Source organism: Callospermophilus lateralis, unplaced genomic scaffold, assembly GCF_048772815.1.
Source record: "Callospermophilus lateralis isolate mCalLat2 unplaced genomic scaffold, mCalLat2.hap1 Scaffold_127, whole genome shotgun sequence".
Taxonomy (NCBI): Eukaryota; Metazoa; Chordata; class Mammalia; order Rodentia; family Sciuridae; genus Callospermophilus; species Callospermophilus lateralis.
Genome location: NW_027512450.1, coordinates 247697 through 270062, shown reverse-complemented (window position 1 = coordinate 270062; position 22366 = coordinate 247697). Strand labels below are relative to the sequence as shown.

At 48.3% G+C, this 22366-nt stretch overlaps 2 pseudogenes; both read right to left on the bottom strand.

Annotated features, from left to right (window-relative positions):
- Positions 1–2731: 2731 nt before the first annotated feature.
- On the bottom strand, positions 2732–21698 carry LOC143387304 (ruvB-like 1; annotated as a pseudogene).
- On the bottom strand, positions 10254–11062 carry LOC143387294 (monocyte to macrophage differentiation factor pseudogene; annotated as a pseudogene).
- Positions 21699–22366: the final 668 nt, after the last annotated feature.

The window sequence follows — 22366 nt, the reverse complement described above, 5'->3', positions numbered from 1 at the left end:
GGCCCATCTTACAGATGTGGAAACCGAGGCTCAATAACAGAAAGGAGCCTGGCTGGGTGGCAAATACCTGTCATCCCAGCATTTTGGGAGGCTGAGGGGGGAGGATTGAAAGTTGGAGGCCAGCCTCAGCAACTTAGAGAGGCCCTGAGCAACTCAGCGAGACCCTGGCTCTAAATAAAATATATAAAGGGCTGGAGATGGTGTTAGTGGGTAAGGGACACTGGGTTTGGTCCCAGGTGCCAAAACAACAAAAAAAAAAGCCCTTCCTGTTCTGGGTTCCCACTCCCACTGAGACCCCTGAGAGTGGGCAGGAAGCTGGGATTGATGGGCCACCCGATCCCATGCTGGGAGGCACCCCAGAGCCTGGGCCCAGCTGTGACCACCTCAACCACTTCCGGGGACCAGCCCCCCCCCCTTCACCTAAACATCACAATCATTTTTCAGGCTCAAGCTGAAATGGCACCAAAAATGGGGGTGCTGTCATGGTCGCTAGATGGCATGTCGCTGCAATAAGATGTGACAAATCCCCTGCTCCTGCCTGGGTTGTGTCCTGCCCATCATGGATGGAGACACTGCCTGTCACTGGTCAAAACTTCCTTTGGGAGATGAATGTGGTCATCAGGCCCTTCAGCCACCCCACCTGCCCACCCAGGGGCACCTCTGCCCAGAGCCAGCTGGCCACCTCCCCAACACCTGTGGAGCAGGAATGAGAAGACCCCTCTGGTCACCAGGGCATCTCTGTCCCAACCCACAGCTGGAGCCTGCTGTCACTGCAGCCTCTGGCCTGTTCCTGGGAAAGGTTGGGGCCTGGGTCAGAGGTGGGGCCAGGGTGAAACCTGCCCTTAGAGGTCAGATCTAAAGACCACAACCTCCAAATACCCAGGACTCTAGTGAGGCCAGTTCCAAGCACCAAGGGAGGGGTGCGGACCAGGGCGCTCTGGGCTCTCATGGCCAGTTGGCTTCCATCTTTTGGGGGGTATCAGGGATTGAACCCAGGGTCACTCAACCTCTGAGCTGCATCCTCAGTCTTATTTTATATTCTATTTAGAGACAAGGTCTCCCTGAGTTGCTTAGGGCCTTCCTAAATTGTTGAGGCTGGCCTCCAATTGCAATCCTCCTGCCTCAGCCTCTGGAGGTGCTGGGATGACAGGCCGACCCCACTGCACACGACTTCTTGGAACTTTTGACGACCATGTGAGGCCCTGGGCAACTTAGAATTTTAGAACAGTTTTAGACTTGCAGAGCAGTGTGACAGTAGCAGTGTGTTCCTGTGTGTCACCCATCATGTTTTATAGTTGCACCATCACCACCTGCACCCACCACCTTCCGTTTTACCTGATGCCCCTTTTTCTGTCATAAAATCCCAGCCATGGACCTTGTTGTTTCATCACTAGAGGCTTCTCTGGGATGTAACCTTTTCTTCAATTTCCCTTGTTCTGGGTGACCTCAGCAGTTTGAGGGAGGACTTTTCAGGTACTGTGCTTATGTCCCTCAGCTGAGCTCATTGCCTGACTGGGACCCTGGGTGTGGGGAGTCCACCGTACCCTGTGTCTGTCAAGGCTCTTGCTGCGGACACTTCCAGTTGGCATTGACCAACACCTCCTGACTCGTTCGAGGGGACGCTTCACACCCACATGGTCCCTCCTCTCCTGTCTACCTGTGGAGGGCAGCATCATGGGCTTGGCTTCCTGGGCTACACATTTACCTCATTGACTTGGAGCCCACAGGTGGCCGAGCCCAGCCCCCTGTGTTGACCAAGTTCCTGTGATGTCAGTGTGACTCACATCACTGCGCACTGGGTTAAAACCCAGAACGACTCTCTCTGGTTGCTCAGGTTGGTCCTGCTGGGCCATTGAGAGCCTTCTGTTGGCTCCTGGTCCCTTTAGCATATCCCCATCACTGACCATTTCAGGGTTAGAGGGCCACTGAGTGAGTGGGAGGGGGCAGTCCCTGACAGCTGGCCATACCAGAAGGTTCCTTCCCAATAGGCCGAGCACAGTGTGCATGAGCACACAGAGGCATCCCCCACATGGGCAGGACCTCAGCAGCCAGGGTGTGGGGACATGGGACAGAGTGGATGAGGAGATTATGTACAGAGGTGGAGGTAAAGCTTAGGATTCACCCTGGACCCCACTGTTCCCTGTGACAAGTGAGCTTGTCCCAGGGCCTGACCTCAGAGAAATCTCAACAGCACACAGTGGAAAACACAGAGGCACCCTTCCTGGGGATAGTGCCCAGAACCCACACCTTTGGCCTTGAGCCCAAGCCATGTTGGAAGAAATATGTATAACAATAGTAGATAATTAAGATATGGCCAACTGGGTATGGTGGCACACGCCTGTCATCCCAGTGGCTTGGAATTCTGAGGCAGGAGGATCGCAGTTTGGAGGCCAGCCTCTGCAACTCAGCAAGGCCCTGTTAAACTCAGTGAGACCCTGTCTCTGAATAAAAATGTCCTTGGGTTTAATCCTAGTTATTCCTTGCCCCTAAAAAAAAAAAAAAAAGATTAAAAGAGGGAGAGAGAGGGAGGAAGGGAGGGAGATGGAGGGGGAGGGGTGGTGTCCAAATAACATTTAAGACATTATTTGAAAGCACTTCAGGGGAGGGAGGATTCCAGCAAAACAATCCCCAAATAGTTATAATTTAAAACAAAAAACTCTTCAGACAGAACTAACCACACCGCAGAGCTCATGGGAGAGGGGAGGCCCGGCCCAGGTGGTGCACGCTGCCTTCATGGGGACGCAGTCTCCATGGAGAGCCTCCCAGGTCCCTTAATGGACTTGTCCTGCTGGTCATCCAGGATCTTGGCTGAGGATTTGGCGTCATGAACAGCTTGCTGGTCTCCTCCATGGGCTCTTGTTTGATGCTGTCCTTCCCGTTGATCTTAGCCAGCATGTTGGCTGGAGTCAATAGCTGCACCAAGAACCTGCAGTGGACAGTTGGGCCAGGAGTCCAGCCAGGCCCAGAGGTCCCCCCTCAGGTCCACGGGCAGCAGGACTCTGCCAGATGGACCCCCTGCAGGCTCTGGCTGGTTGTTGTGGAGCCAGCAAAGGAGAGAGCTTCCACAACTGGGAACATCACAGTCACAGCCCCATCAGGAAGGCCACCAGTGTGACATAAGTCCTGGTCCTCACATCTTAACCCTAGTCTAGAAATTCCTCAAGCCAGGCACAGTGGCTTCCCAAAGGCTCTGGAGGCTGAGACAGGAGGATGGCAATTTGGAGGCCAGCCTCAGCAATTTAGGGAGTCCTGAGCAACTCAGAGAGATCCTATCTCTAAATAAAATGCAAAAGAGGGCTGGGGACAGGATTCAGTGGTAGGGCACCTGCCTAGCACTTGCAAGTCCCTGGATTTGCTCCTTAGCCCAATGTCACAATAAATCAACAGAATCAAGGCCCCGTCCCTGTGGGTCTCCAGCTAAGAGAGGTTAAAATTCAGTGAAGCCACCACACAGGAGGCTTCAGTTGTAGGCTCAGCTGGAACCAAGGGACATGTGGGGGTAAGAAAATGGGTCACAGGGCCTCATGGACTGTAGGGGACTCCCTTCCTGGTCTGGAGAGCCCACTGTCCTCATGCATCTGGACAGGAGCAAGGGGCCAGGGGCCAGGGGAGAGGCTGTGCTGACGAGTCTCCCAGGGAGCCTAGGTTCTGGTTCTGTCCATCTCCTGTCCCAGAGGATGGTGACAGAGTTGGTGACCTCCTGCAGAGGGAGTGTCAGCGGCAGGACAAGGGGACCTCTCTCATCAATCTATCTTTCACAACCAACCTCAGACGCTCAGCAGTCTAAGCTAGGTAGCTTCTCTGGGATGTCCCAGGACTTGTCACACCTGGAAGCCCAGAGATAGCCTGAGCCCTGTGCAGCCTCCACCTGGGTCCAGGAGGCCACCGCCTCACCTCAGAGTGGTGCCAATCTTGGTGCCAATCTCCTCCAGGTTGTTTAGTGCCTTCTCACTGATGTGGATACCCTCCATCTGGGCTAGGATCTTAATCATCCTTCAGAGGAGAAAGAACATGATCAACAGTGACCGGGCCCCAGGCACAGTGGTGCATGCTTGTAATTTCAGCACAGGAGGATACGGCCCCCAAGAACCCCTATTTTATTGATTTTGTTTGGGGCTGGGAGGCTCCACCACAGAGCCCCAGATCCAGCCCTTTTAATTTTTGTTTAGAGACAGGATCTTGCTGGGTTGCTTAGGTCCTTGCTGAGGCTGGCCTCCAACTCGTGATCCTCCTGTCTCAGCCTCCTCAGCCTCCTCAGACTCTGAAATTACAGGTGTGTGCCACTGCTCCTGGATGGACAATGATATCTTAAATATGAGGCCAAAAACACAAAAGAAAAAGCAGATAAACTGCAATTCTTTGATTTTTGTATGTGGATGTGATGCTGGATGTGGAACCCAGGGCCTTGGGCACACTAGGCAAGCACTCTAACACTGAGCCACATATACCTCCAGGACAATCAACTGGAGCTTTAAATCAAAATTCAAATCTCGTTAATGTCAAAAACCCTGTTCAAACACTGAAAAGACAACTCAAAGAATAAAAAAAATACTCACAAATCACACACGTGGAAAAGGTCTAGTATCCTCAATATATAAAGAGCTCTTACAATTCAATAATAAAAAGATAACATAATAAAAAAGGGTCAAGGATAAAAACAGATATTTCTACAAAGATATACAAATAGCCAGTAAAACACAAAAAATGCAGTCTCACTGGCCCTTGGCAAATGCAAATCAAGTGATAGGCCACCCCACACCCACAAGGACATCTACGGTGGACAGTTAAAGATGTCAAGTGGCAGGTGGAAAAACCAAGACATCCAGACATTACTGGTAGAAGTGTGGCAATAAAGCCATCCTATTGGCAGTTCCTTGGAAGGTCAAAGGTGCCATGTGATACAGCAGCTCCACTCCTCCACACAGATCCAAAAGAAAAAAACCGCAGTCCCCACACATCTGCGACAGTATTACTCCCACAGCCAAATCCCCCGATGGGTTCGAGCTGATATGCCGCAGTCTGGCTGAGCACAAAATAACCGAGCCACCACACAGCCTTTTAGAGTCAAACAGCAACTTTTTATTCCCGAACTCTCACCGGCACTCTACACGCACGTTCTGGGAAAATACACTCCCTCCACCAGGCTCTGCATACCAATTCTCTCAGAACCCCTTGAGAACTCAATGGGAACTCAAGGAGTGGGCGCCTGAGGCAGCAGGATATGCCCTATTCCCAGCAGGATCCACCCTAAACCCGGAGCCACCCTAATCCAGCAGGATCCACCCTAAACCTGGAGCCACCCTAATCCCTGAGCAGGGTCACCTTTCAACCAAAAATGCCATGCGTTATTCCTACTTGGCTATGGCTCTCAGCACTGATGAGTGCACAGATCCATGAGCTGGTGAAGGCCCCACACAATGGGTGCTCCTCAGCCACAGGAGATTCAAGAGCCTGGAGGACAGGGGTGAAGCCTGTCAGTCACACCACTCACACAACCACATAAGGCTAAGGGACAGAAATCAGCCTTCCGCTGCCTGAGGTCGGGGTGATGGACAGGCCACAGCAGCAGAGGGGCTGTGGACAGCTGATGGGGACAGGGGTGGCAGCATTCTAAAACCGACTATGGTGACATTTTTGTGGTTTTGTGGACACACTAAGTGCTACTGGAATTTTCCAGGGTGTAGGAGCTGCATATCCAGAGGGCTGCTCTTCAAAGCCTCACTTGGGACTAGGCCACAGGCTCCCACTGGGACCAGGCCACACCACTGCCTATGGCCTGATGCCTATGACCTGGAGCTGGCCTGGCACAGTAGCTGCTGATCTTCCTCCTTAGCCCCACACAGAAGGAAATGAGGAGGTCAAGGCTGCTGTCCAGACTCATCATCTAAGATTTTTAAAAAGACTGGATACTGCACAGGCCCACGCCTGTCATCTCAGCAGCTTGGGAGGCTGAGGCAGGAGGATTGTAGCTGGAGGCCAGCCTCAGCAAAAGTGAGGTACTAAATAAGCAGCTCAGTGAGACACTGTCTCTAAATGCATTGGGTGGGGTTGGGCCTTGAAGCCAGGAGCTGCTTGGGTGGACACTTTCTGGCTCTGGCCTGGGAAGGTCCCCGAGTCAGGACAGCCCCATGGGCTCTCAACACATCAAGATGTTCCACTGCCCCAGAGCACCCATGTGGAAAGTCAGGAGAAGAAGCCCTCATCCAACACTGTACCTTCTCCCCCTGTCCCTCATGGGCCCCAGAGTCAGACGAGGGTCAGCAGGTCAGGGAGCTGGAAGGTCCCCTGGGGAGCAGCCTGTCAGCAGCAGGTCAGGAGTCACCCACAGTGTGCCCATGTCCCAGATACTCCTCCGCCCCCACCACAATCCCTTTTTGCCCAGAGCCCCAGCTCCTGACCCAGTCCAGCCTTGGTCACAGCCCAGCCTGCTTCTGGGCTGCGTGCTCCCTGGACACCAGGTAACAGCCCCTGCTCCTGGGCTTGGGGGGCAAGGTCACATCCCTCAGTGCTGCTCGACCATGACCCCGGGACTGAGCACCAGGGTCCTGTTCTGGAGACCACGGGGCTCCATCCCCACAGGCAGGTTCTCGGGTCAGAGCCACCTTCCCATGGAACTTTCTCTGGGGCTCAGGGTGGACAGAGCAGCACCCTCAGCCAGCCAGGCAGGACCCAGATAGGGGACCCAGTGAGGGGACCCAGTGATGGGGACCCAGTGAGGAGATCAAGTAAGGGGACCTGGAGAGGGGACTTCTACACTATCAGGTGGTGGCTGCAGAACCCCTGGTCCCCAATGCCACCCAGGGTGCCCTGAGCTCCCCCAGAAGCTGGACAGGCTGACACCAGCTGCCCTCAAGGCTGCAGGAAGCACTTTCACCCTGATCTTGTTCGGTCACATCAGGGGACTTGGGGGGACCAAAGAATGCTGCCCATGAGCCTGTGCCATTCACTCGGATTTCATGGGCAAGGGAACAGCCAGTGGCAGGGACCCAGGGGTGGCCTGGTACTGTGTCCCCTAGCTCCTGAGCCAGGGCTTCTTCATTGAGAGCCACTGAATTTCCCACTGTCTGCCACTCAGCAGCCAGTATGGGGAACTGGGGGGTCACTTCTGGCTCTAGCCATCCTGAGACACTTGGACCACAGGGTTCTTTTCTAATTCCTACCCCAGCATGCATTCTCGAGGACTTGTCCCCATGGCCCTCAACTGCTGGGGTGGAAGTGGCCCTCCTGCCACCTGCGCTGAGCAGGCCCAGGCCCATCTCCTGTTGAACCAGAAAGACAGAAAACCCCGAGAGTGTGACTTAGTAAGGCCCTGAGCAACTCAGTTGAGACCATGTCTCTGAACAAAATACAGAATAGGGCTGGGGACGGGGCTCAGGGGTCAAGAACCCCTGAGTTGAATCCCTTTCTTTTTACTCCTGATAAAGGAGCATCCAGGGGACTCACTGGAGCAGGGGGCCCAGGCTCTTTTAGGTGGTAATTTATGGGTGACACGAGGCCTTAGGCTATTTTTTTCCAGAAGCTGGATGATGCAGACTGATGGATGTCTCAAATTTCCACTGTGTTCCTGTTTCCTCTCTCCTATGTGGAAGAGGACAAATTTTATCTTTTCTTCTCAGGCACATTCATAGGGTTGATTTACCAGATGAACTGGCTCAAGGTGTCATTCCTGAGAAGGTTCCACCTTCTCAGAACTTCATTAATCCAAGGTGGAGGGGATGTGGTGAGTAATTATATATATATATATATATATATATATATATATATATATATATATATATATATATATATATATATATATATAGAGAGAGAGAGAGAGAGAGAGAGAGAGAGAGAGAGAGAGGTTTGCAGAGCCAAGCTCCTGAGATTAAGGCCCCTTTAGAAAACAGAAAAATAGCCCTTGGAAGAAGTGACATTTTCATGATCTCCATAAAGCATTGACCCAGAAACCACCTCAGAGAATCAAAGAACCATCAAATTATACAAGGGGAAAAGATGGAGAGATTCTATGATGGATGGAGAGTGGTCTAGTGATGAAAAACTGAGCCACAGAGAGCTCAGAGGACTCACAGGGGTCACAGAGCGCCAAGGGACTCACAGTCACCCTGGCCCTCAGCCAGCACTGGACACAGGATGACTGTGAAGCCTCTTTCTGAACCTCAAGAGTTGATATGGAAAACAGGGAAATGAGATTCATGGCATCTGCACACACAGGCACACAGCTGCGAGGAGCCACAGGTAAAATACTTCCCCAAGCCTGCAGCAGGGTACCTGGCTATGTAGCAGAAGACAGGTACAGAGCTAGTGTGAGTCAATCATAAAAACAGTGGATGAGTAAAAATATTATGAAAAAGAAAGAAAAAAGAAAACAAAATAATGTCCACTTTGACTTTTTTGGGAGGTGAGGGGGCAGTACTGGGAATTGAAACCAGGGGTGACTTACCCTTGAGCCCCATCCCCAGCCCCATTTTTTATTTTATTTGGAGACAGGGTCTCCCTGAGCTGCTCAGGGCCTTGACTAAATTGATGAGGCTGGCATCACCTTGTGATCCTCCTGACTTAGCCTCCTGAGTGGCTGGGATTACAGGCGTGCTCCACTGTGACTGGGTGGCCAATAGTCATCATGTGGCAGATGAGATGGCAGAAAAAATTTCTTTTTTTTTTAATCCAAGTAACAATTTTATTCTAATCTACAGCACAATGTTTACATACATTTTAGTGGTTTTTGACAGTGTAACTTTTAAGCAGATTTTTAAATCAATCTATAAAAGTTCATTTGTTAAACATAAAATATACACAGTAAAACAACAGGCATCCAGATGTTCAGAATCATGCAGATAGAGGTGGTCTGGGTGGTGATGTCGCTGGGTACCTTGCCTAATTAAGAACTCATTGGCAAACATCAGTTCTATTCCCCTATAATTTAGAAAAATCATAGAGTTCTAAACATACACACAAAATAAACTCTCTTTTAAAGCTACATCAGTACAAAATTTGAATTAATAAGCTAATTATCAATTCAACAATTCCACTGAGCAAGTGCATTGCTAGAAAATAGGCAGTATTGGCACCCAAACTAAGGGCAAGGTTATTTCATTTCTTACAACACCAACAAGAGAGGTTAACCAACAAAGCAACTAACACATTAGCTGTAATACAACACACTGAAGAAAAACAAAAATAATATATAAATACTACTCCATTGAGCCAGGATATAACTCATGGACTACAGATACAAGTTTCTACCTGTCAAACAATGCTTTAAATATTTTTGTAGTTAAAAAAAAAAGTATATCGGGAGATGCAGAGGAAAGGCAGAAATGTGAATTTATAATCTGATTTCACAATTTAAAATGAATATCAAACTGATACTATAAGCTAAGTGACAGTGACCTAACCTGTTGGGCACAGAACAGGCAATACCACTCTTCACTGTAATTCATAATGCTCTTGAGAAGTTTTCAGCGGATGGCCAGCCCAACAATACTAGCATAATACACAGAATACTCATCCACTGTTGAAAGAGACCCTGAAGAAAACATGGCAAAGGCATAGAGAAAAGTTGGATCTTTTGAAAAAGTTAATGATATCAAAATGCTTTTCCATCACTGGTAAGCCAAACTGTGTCAAGTGTATGGCCCAAAGCAGTACTGAATTCAGAGTCAGAGGTTGGCAGAAAAGTTTGGAAAACTGCAGTTTTTAAAAATTGGCAATTTTTCCACACTTCATACAACTATCAGAAGAGGTATAATGTTTGTTCATTTGTGGAATGTTGACTGCTTGCAGCAAAAATTCACAACATGAATGAGGAGCCGCAGAGATGCAGGTCAATGAAATATTTTTAAAAAATTTACAAAAAACTAAAGTTTCTATTTAAAAAATATCCATGTTATGCCAAGATGAAACATGGTAAAAAGTAGTGTAAGTTCTGTTCATGATTCTTTACACAGTGAATGGGAAAGTGATAGAAAGAACATTTTTTCTTAAAAAGGAAGTTTTGTTATTGCACTGACTTTTATAACGTGACCTACTAATTTAGAAAAATCATGTAGTAAAATCTGTAAAATTAAAATACAAAATTCTGGTTTGTAAACATCAGTTGGCCAAAGTCTCTCCAGAGTCCTTCATGATAGTGGAATGGAATGAATAATGAACTCACTGCCTTATTTGTTTGCTGTGAGGGGGGAAATCCAGAACACAGCTTTTAACCTTTCACAGTAATTGTATTCAAAGGATATAAAGAAAGTCAGTGCATTGCTTTTTTTTTCCCTGTGCAATTTTCAGCTCTTACCCCACTCCCAAGTGCCACAGTTGAGATAATACTGTTTGGAGACCTAGTCCAGACTGGTCATAAATGTCGAATAAAGTCTGTAGGACTTCGGTATAAGTATTTCCAAATGGCGTAGTAGTGCACGGCAGCTGCTGTGGCCACAAAGAGGTGCCAGATGGCGTGGGCAAAGGGAATGATGCCATCACTCTTGAAGAACACAACTCCCAAGCAATAAATTAAGCCCCCATAGGCAAGTTCCTGAAGTCCGCCGGTGTTATTCATTGACGTCACCACCAAGGCAGGAGAAAATCCCATTGTGAGATAGAAAAAGAGCTCAACCACTTTGTACTTTTCATGATAGAGAAATACATAAATGGTTCCTCCAGCTGCCATGAGCCAGATAAACCAACGCATATGAGATGCCAGGGGTCCAAGTTCACGGAGATTTAACCATGGAGTATAAGATGCTGCAATGAAGAAATAAATAACCATTCTATCACACATGTGAAAACAATGCTCCACTGTTCTTAAGTGACTCTTTTTCCATGATACAATGTGAAATACTGTGGAAACGATGAAGAGGGCACAAAGGCCCATCCCATAAATCCATGCTTTTATCTTTTCCCAGCAGTCATCAGACAGCCGATGGAGGAGGGCACTGCCCACAATGGCCAGAACAATGAGGAATGCATGTGTGTAACAGTTAGCAGCATGTTCATAGCAAGTTGGTTTGTAGCGGCCATTGGCTGGAGCCCGATGGTTCATGCAATGCTGGAATCGATTCTTGAACCGCATTGATCCTCCGCTCCTCCTCGGGGGCCAGGAGCTCCATCTCCTCAGCACCGGCGGCAGGGCGCGCGGCCCTCATGGGCTTGGGCTGCTCCAGAGGCCGCCTGCGTGCCCGGTGGAGCCGCTGGGCCGGAGTGGGCCACGCTGGAGGTCGGGACAGGGCCGGGGCCAGATCGGGCGGCTGGGGGCGCGAGGGAGGCCGCTTAAACAGCCCCGGAGCCTCCCGCCTCCCGCCTCCCGCCTCCCGCCTCCCCAGGTCCTCCGCCCCCTGGTGCCCGCACCCCGCCCCCAGAAAAAATTTCTTAATCACACAACTCCCAGGAGTAATAAGAAAAGAAAGAGCTACCTCATGAAGGGAACTACATCCATGCCCTCTACGAGGTGTCCCTTTGTACTACACGATGTTATCCTGAGTGTCCCATATGGCATTGACAGTGCAGAGGGCAAGGAAACAGGGACACAGAGGTCACACCACCTGCCCGGTGCCACAGTGCTGAGGACAGGGCTCAGGAAAGACTCCCCTTGATCTGCTTGATGCCCTTGGCTGTCTTGAGCCCTATTATCAAGTGGCTGATGGTCTTGCCGTAGCCGCCCATGGGGTTCTCGGTCCCACATGGCGTCAGCTCCGTCACCTCCCCTCATAGACCTGCTTGGCCTCCTTTATCCGCAGCTCTGGGAGGGATGGCCGACGGGGACACAGTGAGAAATGGGACCATCCTTCTCTTCACATCCATCTCCTCCCCACCAACAACCTTAGTACCTAAAACTGCCACAGCACAAGAACTGACAAGTCACCTTACAGTACAACCCAGTGACACCATCATGGCTGGAGAGCAACACTGCAGGGAGCGGTGGCCAATGCCTTTCATCCCAGCTCAGGATGGCGAGGCAGGAGGGCAAGCTGGAGGCCAGCCTCAGCAACCCAGTGAGGCCCTGATAAGCTCAATGTGACCCTGTCTCTTAATAAATTCAAAAAAGGTCTGGGAGGTGGCTCCGTGCTTAGGTGCCACAGGTTCAATCCCTGGTGCCCCGCCTCAAAAAAAAAAAAAAAATAGAAGAGCTGAGGGTCGCTGCTCTCCTGACAAATGGGGAGGTCACAGAGGACTTCTGCTTTCAGGCCACCATTGAGCTGATATGGAAATGTCCCAAAGGCAGAGACACATGGCCACAGGATCAGACACTCAGGCCACTTCCCACTGTTCAAGGGGGGCATTATCTTATCACGCCATCCCTTGCCTTCTCTTCTTCAGAAACCCAACAAGGACAGGGACACTCAAGACTGGAAGCTAAGGGTAAGCTTTCCTCTGCCTGGGATCCACCTGAGAGCCTATAAATGGGGCTTTTGGAAAACACCCAAAAGAGAAGCCTCATTCTGTGTTTGATGAAACAAATTTCCAGCTCCTGAACCCCAAGACAAACTTCTCAAACAAAGTCCGGAGAAGCTGTGCACACCCCAAGTCCCAGCAGCTCTGGAGGCTGAGGCTGGTGGATCATTGGTTAGAGGCTAGCCTCCACAACACTGAGGCCCTGAGCAACTCAGGGAGAGTCTGTCTCTAAATCAAATGCAAAATAGGGCTAGGGATGGGGCTCAGAGGTCGAGGGCCCCTGGATTCAATCCCTGGTACAAAAAAAAAAAAAAAAAAAGAAAAGAAATTTCCCAGACAACATGAAGGTATCAGAAAACTCTGTCCTGCTTGGAAAATTCTTGGCTTTCAAGTCTACTTTCATTTTTTAATAGAAACTTTTCTATTCTGCAAAGAGGAAATTTCTCCAAATGGAATGTCTGCCCATATTCATTGTGAGGGGACAGCGACATGAAATTTCCCCAGGAGGGGAAGAAAGGCATCCCTGTCTCTCAGCTACTCATATTTTTCTAGAAGTTTCTTGGTGGTGACCAGCAGACAGAGGAAGAACCTGTGGACAGTGGGCCCAGCTGTGGGCCAGGGGGCGAACTGAGGGTGGTGTCTCTAGCCACAACAGAACAGAGGACATGGGTTTCATCTGCTGGTTTAGGCTTCTAAGTCCCTGAAAGGGACCTTTATCATGTCAAGGGAGTGACACAATCGGGGACAGATGACCTTCTCTCCATCCCTCTTTAGCTTTGCAGGAAGTCAAATGTGTGGGAACAGCAGGCTCATGTCTGAGGGGAGGTCACAGCCTGCTCTTTCACTCTGTGGCAGGATCTAGAAATTTCTCTTCAACTGCTGCCCTCAAAAGCCCCTGCTGTGTCCCCTACCCACCCCACCCCAGGGGCCACTCCCAACCAAGGACCCTGGTGATCTCTACTTTTTCAAATTTTAAAGCATTTTAATTCCCGCTGAGCAATTCCAACACAAGCAACTGTGTGAAGGCCAGTTTTATCACGTTTCTGTCTCACAAAAAAATGTTTTTTTTTTAAATTATTTTTTTTAGTTACAGATGAGCACAATACATTTATTTTATTTTTATTCTTATTTTTATGAGGTGCTGAGGATTGAACCCAGGGCCCCACACATGCTAGGTGGGTGCTCTACCACTGAGCCCCTGCCCCAACCTAGAAAAATGGTGGGTTTTTTTAAATTTAAGATCTTAAAAATAATAATATTCAGGAATTTGAAAGGTTGTCCTACCTTACTGGTTACACTTTTTTTGGTTCTTTTTGGTACCAGGAATGGAATTCAGGAGCCATCAACCCCTGAGCCCCATCCCCAGCCCTTTTTATATTTTATTTAGAGACAAGGTCTCACTTAGTTGCTAAGGGTCTGGCTAAGTTGCTGAGGCTGGCCTCCAACTTGTGAGCCTCCTGCCTCAGCCTCCTGAGCTGCTGGAATATTGTTCATATGTTTAATTAATGAGTTAAATAAAATCACTGTCACATGTTTAAATAAGGAAAAGTAAGCCAGGCATAATAGCACACATCTGTAGCCATAGTTACTCAGCATACTGAGGTAAGAGGATGGTTTGAACCCAGGAGTTCCAGGACTGCCTGGGAAACATAGTGAGACCCTGAAAATAGGAAATAAAAAGGGAAAATGAGAAATGAAGGAAAAACAATGGAGAGAAAAAATTTAAACATAAAACCCAGGTGTGGTTGTACAAGGTCTCAGCAACTCGGCAAGACTTTGTCTTTAAAGAAAATATAAAAAGGGCTGAGGACAGGGCTCAGGGGTTAAATGCCTCTGGGTGCTATATCTGGTACCAAAAATTAAAAATAAAAAGCCTAAGTTCAATGTGACACAAAGCTTAGCTTCTGCACACAGTTCAGAATTAGAACTCTTCAGTTCAGCATTAGTGTTATACAGGGGCTGGGGGTGGCTCAGCAGCTATGGTCCCAAAAGAGAGAGAGACAGAGACAGAGAGAGAGAGAGACGGGGGGGAGAGAGAGAAAGCAAGAGCCCCATAGTTGAGTGCTTACGGGGACCTGTTGGGGAAGATCAAGGGGCAGAGTCAGTCCCCCAGAGAGGCACTGCAGTAAGACAGAGTGCCAGTCACAAGGAAATCAGATGGCTGTGGAAGGAAAAACAGGGTCCCATGACATCTCCCCACTTCCAAACGCTGCACACTTCCACTGCATTCTCTTTCCTTCAGCATTAAATCAAAAGCTCCCCAAGTAGACTTTGTAGTCTTATTTATTTATGTACTTATTTATTTATTTATTTATTTATGTACTTATTTATTTATTTATGTATTTGGGTACCAGGGATGGAACTCAGGGGCCCTTGACCACCAAGCCCCATCCCCAGCCCTTTTTATATTTTATTTAGAGACAGAGTCTCGCTGAGTTGCTCAGGGCCTCACTAAGTTGCTGAGGCTGGTCTCTGACTTCTGATCCTCCTACCTAAGCCTCCCAAGCTGCTGGGATGGCTGGCTGCTCTTGCCTGTCTTGTCATCAGCACCAAAAGAACACAAGCAGTACAATCAACACACCACAGAAGCATTTTTAAGATGAAAGGATTCAAAGCACTGGAGAAGCAACAACCATCTGTCACTCCGACATGACACTCACGATGGCCCTGAGGAAGTACTTCATCAGCACCTCTGTCTTCTTGATCTCCACGGAGTAAACTTTGCTCCCCACCATGGGGCAGAAAGGCAGTTTACTCCCCAGCTCCTGAGCAATTGCAGGGGCCAGGGCTGTCTACAAAGGCAAGAAAGAAAAGGTTTTCATTTTACAGTCTTGAAAACATAATTCAAACTATCTATAAAAAAATTTATTCAAGAGGCTGAACATGGTGTCACACACTTGTGATCCCTGAGACTCAGGAGGCTGAGGCAGAAGGATGGCAAGGTGGAGGCCAGCTTCAGCCACTTAGAAAGGCCCTGAGCAACTCAGTGAGACATTGTCTCTAAATAAAATATAAAAAAAAATTGTGGATGGGTCTCAGGGGTTAAGCACCCCTGGGATCAATCCCTGGGACCAAATAAATAAATAAATAACACTAACAAATCAGGAAGGATTTATTACATGACCTTCATTTAATGTTAAAAGGCCAGCAAATAGTGGATGATAAGTGAGGCCAAATCTGGAAGCAGTGGGTTGGTCTGCACAAGCTCCCCCTGACCATGCCCTTTGGTCAACTATAAATTGATGCTCAGTACCCTAACTTTGGTTGGCAGATGCTAAAGAGACCAGATTGAACAGACGTCTCATCAAATACCAAGTTATGAAAAGCAAATGCTCTCATGTGGGCCCAGGACTGGGAAATGCCATAGCCTCTGAGTGCCATTCCATCCTTCCTCATCTCTGAAATGAGAATGAGGTCAGGCCCCACAGAGCCTCCTGAATTTCTGAGGGCCTCACTTAGTTGCTGAGGCTGGCCTCCAACTTTTGATCCTCCTTCCTCAGCCTCCCAGGATGCTGGGACAAGGCAAAGTGGAGCTATTTCTTCAAAGATGGCCCAGATTTTTTTTCAATACCCTTTTGGTTTCACCTCTGAGCAGCTGACCTGGGGGACGATCAGTGAACACTGTTGGGCAAAATCCACTAGCCCGTGCGGCAGAGGCTGGTTCTAGTTTTGATATTCTCCGTGTTTTCCAGTGTGGTCTTGAGCACACAGTAGTGCTAATGCTGGATGGCCTCATCTGGCAAATTAAAATACTGCCTAGATTACAAGGAGTCAACAAGCTGCCCACAGGATGGTTTGGTTGGGACCACATAGTCTTATATGTGCCTTTAAACTTGGCTTTTTTTGGGGGAATTGAACCCAGGGGCCCTCAAACCCTGAGCCCCATCCCTAGCCCTATTGGGTATTTATTTAGAGACAGGGTCTCCCTGAATTGCTGAGGGCCTCACTTTTGTTGAGGCTGGCCTCAAACTTACTATCCTCTTGTCTCAGCCTCCCGAGCCAGCCACTGGGATTAAAGGCATGTGCCACTGTGCCTGACTCTTGCCATTTTTTGACTAGGAACTTTCATGTAGAAATCCAACTATTTGGCTTCTTTTGAGTAACCAGGTCTGGAACCAGTGGCCCTCTTTTAGTGAAAAAAACACCACATCCTTGGGCTTGAGCCAGTCACTTTGCTTACCTCACTGCCTGAATGCTTAGGGACCTGAGTTGGCAAGCCCAAAGCATGTGTTCTAATAGCAAAGGGAAAATGTCTAGAACAGAACACAGAGGGATGTGATTCCAACACCATATGAACCAGGGGAGGCCACAGGCAGCTCTTCTCACCTGTTTTATTTTGCTGGTTCTGGGAATGGAACCCAGAGCCTTGTATGTGCCAGGCAGCTGCTCCACCACTGAGCCCCAGGCCCAGCATTTTTTTATTTAGAGACAGAGTCTCACTGAGCTGCTGAGGCTGGCCTCCACCTTGAGATCCTCCTGCCTCAGCCTCCCGAGTTACTGGGTTTACAGGTGTGAGCTACTGTGCCTAGTTTTTTATGTCCACCTTCTACCCAGAATGTCTCTTCCATGTTCTTTCCCAGCCCCTAACACCCATTATCAGTTTCCAGTGTCAAAACAGTGACCACGTCCCACTGAACAGCATCCCTGCCTCACTCGACCTAATACTGAAGGGGTGACCATTACCCTTCCATTCAAATAGGACCAATACCTGATTAAGAATGGCTCAATGGCTGTCCAGATTTCTCCAATTAAAAGCTCATGGAAGGGGCTGGGTTGGGACTGGGGCTCAGTGGTGGAGCACTCCCCGAGCATGTGCAGGGCCCTGGGTTCCATCCTCAGCAACACATAATAATAAATAAATAAAACAAAGGTATTGTGTAAAGCTACAACTAAAAAAAATATGATATTATAAAAAAACTCATGAAAGAAAGGCACATATCCCCACCCTTTCCTATGGAGCTCTATATATCTCACTAATCTTTTCATAGCCTGTCATCTTGAAAGTCTAACTTGTATCTTTTTTATATGTTAATATTATCAGGCCTCCCAACTGATCAATCAATACCCACCAAGATGCATCACAGACTTTTATGTTGTTTTTTAAACAGGGTTACATTATTTATATTTATTTTTAATTTTTATTCTTCAAAACAAGTTTAATTTTGTTACAGCCCTAAATTAGGGGAAGAATTTAAATCTTAAAAAAAAATGCTCAAAAATCAAGCCATTATAAAGTTAAGCTCCCCTCCTCTTAGGAATGAATATTGAACTGATATAGGTGATTGAACTGATATAACTGATTTAGGTGTAGATGGACACAACACAATGCCTTTATCTTTATGTGGTTCTGAGGATCGAACCAGGTCCCGCCCATGCTAGGCGAGCACTCTACCACTGAGCCACAATCCCAGCCCACTAACTTGTATTTTATGGATTAGGAAACTGAGAGCTGGGTGTTGGGTGCACGCCTATAATCCCAGCAGCTTGGGAGGCTGAGGTTGGAGGATGGCTAGTTGGAGGCCAGCCTCAGCAACTTAGCAATGCCATAAGCAACTCAGCAAGACCCTGTCTCTAAATAAAATACAAAAAGGGCTGAAGACTGAAGGCTGAAGACGGGTCTCAGGGGTTAAGCACCCCTGAGTTTGATTCCTGGTATTCCTCCCCCCCAACAAAAAAGGATTACTCAGTCTTTCTTCTGTTTTTTCGGGCAGCCTTGCAGTGCAGGTTGTTTGGCAGCATCGCTGGCCTCTAACACTGGAGTTCCCCATCATGTTTTGAAAACCACAAGAGACGACTCTACAGATACTGGCAAAGATCTTCTGGAGGGCAAAACCAGCCCAGGTTGAAAATCACTGCAGAGCTAATCTCACCCAGCTGGACTTCCAGAAAGACCACACAGAGAACGGGAACAGGTCACAGCTCAGGGGTTCAGAGCTGGTGACTTTCCACACTAATGACACCAAACAGTGAGACTCAGCGCTGTGGACATTAAGAAAGGAAAATCAGGGGAGGGAGCCCTATCCAAAAGTACCTCCAAAATATCCAGAAACAAAGGTTCCAACCCTGAAAATCAGACTTCTTAAGAGCAACACTGGAAGACAAAAAGTACCAAATAACACTGAGAGAAACAGCACTGAAGGAAACAGCTATCATGCTGGTGCTGTGGCGCAGGCCTGTCATCCCAGCAGCTTGGGACGCTGAGGCAGGAGGATCATGAGTTGGAGGCCAGCCTCAGCAAAAGTGAAGCCCTAAGCAACTAAGTGAGACCCTGTCTCTAAATAAAATGTAAAAAAAAAAACTGAGGATGGGGCTCAGGAGTTGAAAGCTCCTGGGTTCAATTCTTGTGGTTCAATTGTTAGTAAATCCCCCCTCCAGAAAAAATGAAAGACGACTTGGACAAGCTAATGTTCCTGTAAGTGCACACTGTATGGTATTCCAGCCTCAAAAAATTTCCCCCAGACACAGAACTTCTTCATCTACCATCAGACACCACACAACACACCCTGGCAACTCCATATGTAGAACTTCAAAATAAGAATTCAAGCTTTTATTTCACAGCTGATTCTGTTTCTGCTTCTGAAAGGTCAGGAGCCTGCCCCAGGGCTCCCAGCTGATCAGTCAATACCCATCAAGACGCATCTCAGACCTTAATGTTGTTTATTTCTGAACAGGGTCACATTAAGTCACTTAGAGCCTGGTGAAATTGCTGAGGCTGGCCTCCAACATGTGATCCTCCTGTCTCAGCCTCCAGAGTCACTGAGATGACAGGCAGGGGCCACCATCCCTGGTAAAGAGCGTAGGCTCCTACTCTCTGGTGCCAAGAGGCCCTTCCAGATAACAAGCCATGCCCAGACCAGGAGCTCTGGGAAGCCTGAGGATCTGGCCAATCCCCTTTCAGATCCCAACAACCTCCACCATATGTCCTCCTTTGTCCCCTGGAAAGCCCGACTCTGAATGGGAATTATCAAACCCTCTGCCCAACTCCAGCATTTAAAATCAGCAGTTTGAAGCTCAGCACTCAACTGAGCCATTTTGTGCCATCAGGAGACTTCCTGGTTCTCTGCCCGGAAAACACTAGAAGCCCATTGAAGATCAAAAGGGCGTTTCTGTTATTTGTCAATCATGCGTGTAGCCAAAATAGTGGTGGGCAAAGTTCGCATTCAAAAAAATACTGGATGACTCAATTTTCCCCCTCCAATAATATGCCACAGAAGATTTTTAAATATTTTTTAATGGTGTATGGACAAAATATCTTTCTTTTATTTTTTTTAATATTTATTTTTTAGTTGTAGTTGGACACAATACATTTATTTCACTTATTTATTTTTATATGGTGCTGAGGATCGAGCCCAGGGTCCTGCACGTGTGAGGTGAGTGGTCTACCACTGAGCCACAGCCTGTCACAAATTTTTTCGAGGCCCTGGACCACCAGAATCAGATTTTTATCTGGGCGTGGTGGTGCATGCCTATAATCCTACCGCTCAGGAGGTTGAGCCAGGAGGATCATGAGTTGGAGGCCAGCCTCAGCAACTTAGCAAGGCCCTTAGCAACTTTAGCAAGACCTTGGCTCTAAATAAAATACAAGAAAAAGATGTGGCTCAGTGGTTGAGTGCCCCCAAGTTAAATCACTGGTTAAAAATAAAAAAGAAAAGAAAAAGAGATGCATTTCCCAAGCAAAAGAGACTTGAAAGAGTTCAAGGACAATCCCAGTGACCAGACCCCTCTCAGGACTTTCCCTTCTCTCTGGAAAGGATGATTTTTATTCTAGAAGTATGAGTTTGAGATCAGATTCTTTTCTTAAACACACATATGACCCATGTCACTAAACAAAGACTAGTTAAGCCGGCCCACAGCATGGCTCTTCCTGCCATCTTCTTGCTTTTGATGCTATGATGTCACATCCCTGGTCACTATTACTGTGTTTCAGTGGGGAAAAAAATGCAGTCCCTGGTCCAAATGATTCACAGACTCGTCCAACCAACCCTGGGTGCCAGCGCCCTCCAGGCACTGCTCTGGATGCCCTGACAGTGGAGGTGAGAGAGAAAAGACTGCCTGGCACAGTGGCCCACACCTGTGATCCCAGGAACACAGGAGGCTGAGGCAGGAGGATGTCAGTTCAAATCCAGCCTCAGCCAAAGTGAGGCCCTGAGCAAAACAGAGAGACCCTGTCTCTAAATAAAATGCAAAATAGGGCTGGGGATGGGGCTCAGGGGTAGAGGGCTCCCAGAGTTCAATCCCTGGCACACCCCACCCTCCAAAAAGAGACATAGACAAGAAACCAGAGACTTTTCTTTGGCCCTTTCTGTTAATAGGAGGTTCTGAGGCCACAGTCACAAGCTCATATAAATTGCAGGTTTTTGTAGCTGCTCAGCCTCCAGGGACGTCACAGGCCATGACTCTAGAGTCCAGCAGCTCAGAGGCAATGGAGTGCAAACCCCCAGCTGTCATTTCTAAACTGGTTGGCCAATGGATGTGACATTTTCTTTTGCAAAAATAATAATAATCATAAATACCGTAAGTGCTGGGACTTGGTAGAGTTCCCACTTAACAAAAGCAGACCTGACTGGTAAAAGGATGTTTGGTCTGGGTGCAGTGGTGCTGGTCTGTCATCCCAGGGCACCTGGAGGCTTAGGCAGGAGGACTGCAAGGTGGAGACCATCTCAGCAGCTCAGCCAGACCCTGTTTCAGAATAAACCCAAAAAGGGCCGCAGTATGGCTCCGCGGACAGGGCCCCGGGTCAACTCCGAGAACCAAAGTGACACTGAGTTGGTGCAAACACCAGGATGGTCTCCATGCCCCCATGCCCCTGTCCCCCATCCCCCCATCCCGGCGTCCCTTAGCCCCGCCCACCGTCCGCCTCACGTGTTCTCCTGGCCAAGGAGCCCCATGGTCGCCTGCTTGGCCAGGGCGCTCTTGTCAAGCCCCAGCCCATTCTCATGGCTGTGTGGGGGAATACGGGGCATCTTTGTCATGCTCTCCACCTCCTCAATCTTCAAGGAGTCAGCTGGAGTGCAACCCATGCAGGAATCACTACCCTGCCCCGGCCCAGGGGTCACCAAGCAGCCATTACTAGGGCGGCTCGCAAGAGCCTGCCTCCATCGGTGCCCCATTGGAAGATATTGGAACACCCCACTCTCCATTGGCTCAGGCATGTGCTCATCCAACCTGCTGGTAGAGCTCCGCCCACACACTTCCCTCTGTGTCTCTGAATTGACTTCCCTGGCAACAGTACTTCCGGCGCTCTGGGGTGTGATTGCAGAAGGATGGAGCCCTGGAGTTTTGCTCCCTGGCTGAGGAGCTGAGCCCAGGCGGTGCATGGCCCCAATGAGCATTTTTCTGGGTGTTTGTTTGGTACACAGGATTGAAACTAGGGGCTCTAAATCACTGATCCCCAGCCCCAGCCCATTTTTGTATTTTATTTAGAGATTGGGTCACACTAAGTATCTTACAGCCTTTCTAAGTTGCTAAGGCTGGCCTCCAAATTGCAATCCTCCTGCTTGAGCCACCAAAGCCACTGGAATTAGTGGTGTGTGCCACAATGCCTGGCACCTACTCAGAATCTTAATAAATGAGTAAGACTTTGTTGGAAGCAAATGGCATTCTACCATTTTGCAGATGAAGAAAACCCATCCAGAGGAAAACAGAACTTCCGGAGATAAGCGAGCTCACAGGAGGGAGAAGACACGCCTGAGGTCCAATCCAGCTGTGGGGATTGCTGATGCCCATGTGATTTCTTTGTCCTCTTCAGTCTGACTTTTAAATCTAATTATTTTATTCTGATCATTGACATCATTATTGAGTCGATGTTTGCCTCTTTCCCTCTACTACTTTACATTATGAAGGTGGAGAACACATATTTACTATTTTAATTTTAATTTTGGAACATAGTACACAGTCTACAAAACAGCTCCTAGATAAGACTTTTTATGAATTCAAAGAAGGTTCTAGAAACACCCCCCCCCCCCAGCACACTCACACACACACT